At 48.3% G+C, this 5584-nt stretch overlaps 1 protein-coding gene across 6 annotated transcripts in view; it reads right to left on the bottom strand.

Moving 5' to 3' along the window:
• LOC107271755 (lachesin) overlaps positions 1–5584 on the bottom strand; it is a 25288-nt gene that overhangs the window by 6362 nt on the left and 13342 nt on the right. Inside the window, exon 1 of one of the 6 annotated variants that reach the window (XM_025089022.1) lies at positions 5314–5411. The exons of 4 other annotated variants lie outside the window; for them this stretch is intronic. The gene's annotated coding sequence lies outside the window, so the exon portion shown is untranslated. Of the gene's footprint in view, positions 1–62; positions 82–5313; positions 5412–5584 lie in introns of those variants that run through there. One more of the 6 variants, XM_025089023.1, reaches the window with a different exon arrangement.

Below are 5584 nucleotides of genomic sequence, written 5' to 3'. Positions count from 1 at the left end.
GGGGGGGGGGGGGGAGATGGATAAAATTAAAATGAGAAGAAGATCCGTCAGCCTGTGCCCACTGGTCTTCGATCCGTTCTACCGGCCAGATGTTATTACTTGGATGCTAAAAGTGGGCGCTCCTTTACAGCCTCGTTCTACCACTGTACAGTAGTATATCCCGTTGCGCCACCGTTCCCACCCACCCTGAGAAACCTGAGAAACTATAGACCGAGTTGAAACTTCCGTGTACACGTGAAGCGGCCTTATTTATTGGGCCCATGTAAATTAAACGTTCTACCAGCAATTACACGGCGATTTAATCCAGCCGGCGATGGCTGCTTTTCCTGCACAGCCTCACGGTACACGCGCAGGATCTCCTAATACCTTTCCGACCAGGTACTGTGGTTAACGAACTCTTAGGGATGCCGGTGCTTCTGCGGTACTGAAAGCATCCGCACGGAGCCACCCTTTTCTTCGGCGAAGAAACAGAAGGGTAGTAAACGTAAAGCGGAGAGTACCAAAGAAGACTGAGGTTCCAGGGGAAACTTTAGGTACATCCGACTCTCGCTTTGGATCCCTTGAGAATCATCCTCGTCTTGGGAACTGGCCATTTATTTTTTTTTTTCATCCAATCCCCCCCACACTCAACCTCGACCCCGTACCCGTTTTCCAAGATCCACCCCCCCCCCCTTCGTGCTGCATAGTCGCCACTTCGCATCTCCTGGAATTCTCCGAAGAGAGACTTTGGCTACTCGCGAAACTTCTTCCAAGGCTATTTTCCAGGGTTGAAATCGATTGGACCCCTGAGGGGTGAAGGGAGCGAAGGCAACCCTCTACCTATAGCTCCGTACCATCGTAGCTCCATGGTTCCATGACTCGATGGCAGTTGTCGAGTTATGGGCGAGTTTCGCCTCGGCGACGGTGCATTTCTCGAGACAAATCGCTCGCCCACTTCTCCGGCGATGCTTTGAGATATCGTTGGAGGAATAGTGCCATCCAACCGGGAGCAGCTGACCGAGTTGAGGATATAAAAAAAAAAGAAATACACGCCTAGGGTATTCGCTCTAAGCCATTGTAAGATCTCACGGAGCACAGACACGACTGGACATGGACCAGTGTAACAATTGGTATCCACAGCCAGTGCAAATAACGGACTGAAAATCGATATGGGAATTATGCACGGGCTACTTTCGTTCCGTGATATAGTAGGATAACGGCTTGTCAAAGGATACGAAGGTGAAGTAGCCGAGGACGAAAGTCGTAGAAAGTTACTCTTACTTGAAATCTTAGTCCCACGGGTGCTGGGAAATCGGCTTAGAGTGTCGTAAGGGATAGGTAATACTGTCGTTTTCATCAGATTTGCCCTTCCTTTTACATGATTCTCGAATAAGGCCCATTCGCTGGAGAAGTCGATAACGGGGATTTTCCCAGGACCCAAATCCTGACCCCGTGTCATACGAAATGGCCGGAGTGTCTTTCGTAATTCGAGGGGCTGAAGGGGGGGGGGTGTCCCGTGCAAGAAAGAAGACATGGAAGGACACGCAAGAAACATGAAGGGATCGACACAGTTTTTTTTTTATCGTAACACTGAGCTTACGAGATCCTCCCGAGCTTAAGGATTTGAGGAAGAGAGGGGAGGGCCGGGCGTGGGGGAGATCTGTGGAGAGCGTCGAGCTTTCCCGGAAGGTTCAAGAATAGAGGACCTGAGAGAGACGGAAGTAAGGGTGTCAAGTAAAAGCATCTAGATCTTGCGGCTACCCAAGATCTCGAGACGGAGGGAGAACGGGTCAAAGAGAAAGACGGTGTTGAAATGAGGGGGAGGGAGAGGGGGGGGAGAAGCAAGTTAATCCAGAAATGGGAAAGAAAGCTCCAAGAAGTGAATTTCCGGTGGTACCACCTGAGACCAGCGGAAGTGAGTGTGTTAAATATTGTAAGAACCGGCGAATATCCCAACTCATGGTTACCGAGCTTCCGGTTACCGTCCAAGGGAAACGCCTGGGTTCCGGCGACAGCGCAGGGGGCTCGCTTAAACAGAAACCGGAAATTCTTCAGAGAATTATCACGTCTCGCGACTGTCTCGTCTTAAATTTCAAGAATATTTAAAAGAACATGCGCACGTGCTCCGCAAGACCTTATCACTCTTATCACCCAAAGATGACGCGCAACTCTACCGCCAAGACACCCTGAGAAAGAACAAAGATAAAATTTACATAAAAAATATAATACAGCAAATGGACTATCGAGAAAACAATGTTCCAGGTGAATTGCCAGTGAAAATGAGGAAACCAGTGAGAACCGAGACTCCGTTGAATTCCGGATGCTGCAGTAAGCTCACGGGTAAACTCAGTTTGGGAAACTTGAGGATTGCGGTTCAAAGCGTCTGCGAAGTTACATCTGGAGCTGCCCCGTTTCCTTGCGGAAGCTGCATCCTTTTCGCAGTTAAACGCAGTTAAAGTAACTATCGTCGCCCTGGACCCGGAGCCTGGTAAGTTCGAGACGCGGTCGACGTGCTCCGGGCGTATCCGGCATCCAGGAAAGAAAAGATGTGGAACGATTGTAATCGACACGGAGAAAAGGAGGTCAGTCGGCAGGGGTCTTACTGGTAAATTGCAGCGACCTGCAGCGGAATAAGAAGAGGATGAAGGACCGAGAGGACAGGGAGGCTGAGTGGCCGAGGTAGCCGACAAGAAAGAGTACATTTGTAAAGAGGCTTATAGGTGCCAGATAAGTTGGCACGTGGCTGGGAGCACTTTGCACCGGGTCGACGCGAGAAAATCTCATCCCCCCCTGATACAGCCCTCCTGCCTCCCGACCGCCAGCTCGCGGCTTTCCGGTACCCGAGTGGGATTAATGCATTCAGTTTCGAGAGGCTCTATTGTGCAGTGCCACACTGATCCCCGTTTTGTACCTACCTAATGCCGCCCGATACAATCGCGGCCGACCAATAGGAGACCGAAAACGCGGCCACCGTGCACTCCGTGCGACCCGAAGCCAATTCGTACAGGGAAGATACAGAGAAACAAAGGAGGAAGAAGAAAAGGGTGCCGAATTAAATTCCAAGAGCCCAGAGTGACGTGAGATGCCGATAAAATTCAAAAAATCCTCATCTTCCCCAAATCGCGAAAGAGGACCAGATTTCACGAATATCCGGCATAAGAGTCTCGTAAACAGAAATCCGCGAATAGAATATCCACGCTGCACAAAAGAGGCTGCACTTGCCACCGGAAACGGCTGACTCTATGCTCCGGCAGATCTCGAACCGAATATATACGCGTGCATACAGATACTCCTTATCAGTGGGGTAACGGCAGGTACCGACGAGGATAGAATAAAGAGCTAAGAAACTTGGCTAACCGATGGCGGCCATGATTTGATCCCGTGCGTCATAGAAAGGACACAGGAAGCTCGTTAACTTCTACCCGGAGGGTCAGGATGCGCAGGCATGGTCCAGGACTCGGGTATTCTGGAAGATGAGGCAGGCAACAAGGTGGTGGCATAGTATAGATTTACCCTGTACAGAATTTTTTTTTTTTTTCTTGCTTGCTTCAACGTCCACAAATTTCTCGGTTACCTGCTAGCCGTTATAGAAATTCCTGGACCAGTTTGAAAGATGCGCCGACGGAAACGAGAGGGTTGCAAACGAGCGAGGTAACCAATAACCCCGGCCATCGTTCAATCTGTTGTAAACTTACCCTTGTTTATTACCGGAGCGCTTCGCAATCCCCCGCTAGCCGCAAAGGGAAAAACGTCCACCCCCCGCACTCCTCCCGTTAACGCTAAATTTCCCTAGTCAATTTCACTAGGAAATTCAACCGAATCGATTCGAATCGTCCCTTACGTATTAACCAAAGAATCCAAACATAAAATGGTTACAATTTACATAGCTGGCCAGGTCCGGCTCGATGCACCCTGCTCCTACTGACTCCGCGCTCTGCCTAATCGTCCCCCTCGGCCGTACGTGCCATAGATGAAACGCCGTATGGTATTATGTACCTATGGATTAAGCGTGGTTTATTTATTCAGGATTTTGCAGAGTGTCCAGCCCCTCGCTGCATTCGAGCGAGTGTGCTCTATCGCGGTCTGTCGCGATTTTCCCGCCTTTGAGATTCTGTTTGCTTTGTCAGGTCGCGAAACGAAAGATAAATACCGAGGACACGTGACGTTTCATCTGAAAATTTACTAGCGACAAAAATTAATAATAATAATAAAATTTGGGTGCGAACGAGACTAACGAGTACTTCGAAAAAATCAATAATCTATATACGATAACAAACCGTACGTATATATCGTGAGGTATGGTATAGTCTGCTCCACCGCGCGTTGACTCAATTAGCATCAACAGGGTATAAACAAAAGGGCCCGCAAACAATTAGTCCGCTATTAAGGGCTCGCGTGAGGGGAGGCAATCCTGAGGCGAGAAAGGAGAAGTCGAGTAGCCGTGAGATGAGAATGAGAATGGGAGGGTGAACGAGGAGGAGAATGAGTCAGTTGGAGACGGTGGGCGGGGTGGGAGGGGATAGGCCGTACTAACGAGCCATTACTCCTGCCAGTATATGGGGGATGAAATTACTTTAGAATTTCAGCTGTTAAGCGAGTCAAGGCACAGGGATACATGGAAAGCGGCAACTGTGCAGTACCTGCTGGCGATTCGGGAGTGAGAAGGACGAAGAAAATTAAAGATCATTAAAAATTATTAATACACAGCGCAACGTAGCCCGAAGGGAAAAGAAAACAAACCCTTACGAATTCGTAAGCGAATTTCTTAGCGCACGGTACATTCCGCCTGATTATTTCCTATTGATTCCGATAGGCCGACCAAAGCTTGTCAAACAGTCTGAGCAAACTGTATGAGCTTTTTTTAACGGAGAATGAAATTGGGAACAAAATTTTTTATTGACTCGGCCCAAACATCCAATTCGAAAAAGCTAACGGTCTCCAATCAAAGTAATAAAACGTTAAAATGAATTTTTCCCCCAATTCAAACTACATTGTACTGCCTCTCCGTGTATAATGATTTTAACGATATTTCGCTTTATAGCTGCAGCACGTGTTTCTGCAGTGCAAATATGAACTGATCAAAGCAACAACTGCTGTCAGTTGAAACAAGCATTATTTACCTGATTCGCGTATAGTGCGTTCGAGTTAATTCGGTCGAGAGTCATTATAACTGTACGGGACGACCGCAAGTCGCGTTAAATCGAATGGACCGTATTGGACGAAAGTAAGATTGAGTGAAAATAAATTTCACTCCGCTCATGAGAAATTAATTTTTTTTTTTCCAGTGTCGACATACAAGCATAAGCACCGCAAAGTAGTCCAGTAAAATTTTACCATATATAATTGCGAGGCAGCCACTAACTAGCAGAAGTCAGATTAGCATGAGCGATAGCGAAGAAACTTTCCCATTAACGACTGCTCGCGAATTAGCCGCTCTTCGGCATCCCTCTAACCACCGATTCAGAATTTCAACCCCCAGCCCGATCCCCTGTCAATGGGAAAGGAGCACAATGGCCCCGCCGCACCCCTCGTCCAAAATGACACGCAAAGACGCTCTTCTGACAAAGACTGAACGGCAAAGTTATAATGACTCGAAAAGCCGCCG

Source organism: Cephus cinctus, unplaced genomic scaffold (assembly GCF_000341935.2).
Source record: "Cephus cinctus unplaced genomic scaffold, Ccin1 Ccin1_scaffold1042, whole genome shotgun sequence".
NCBI lineage: Eukaryota > Metazoa > Arthropoda > Insecta > Hymenoptera > Cephidae > Cephus > Cephus cinctus.
The sequence above is the reverse complement of the archived record's forward strand: the minus strand, read 5'-3'. Positions and strand labels throughout refer to the sequence as shown.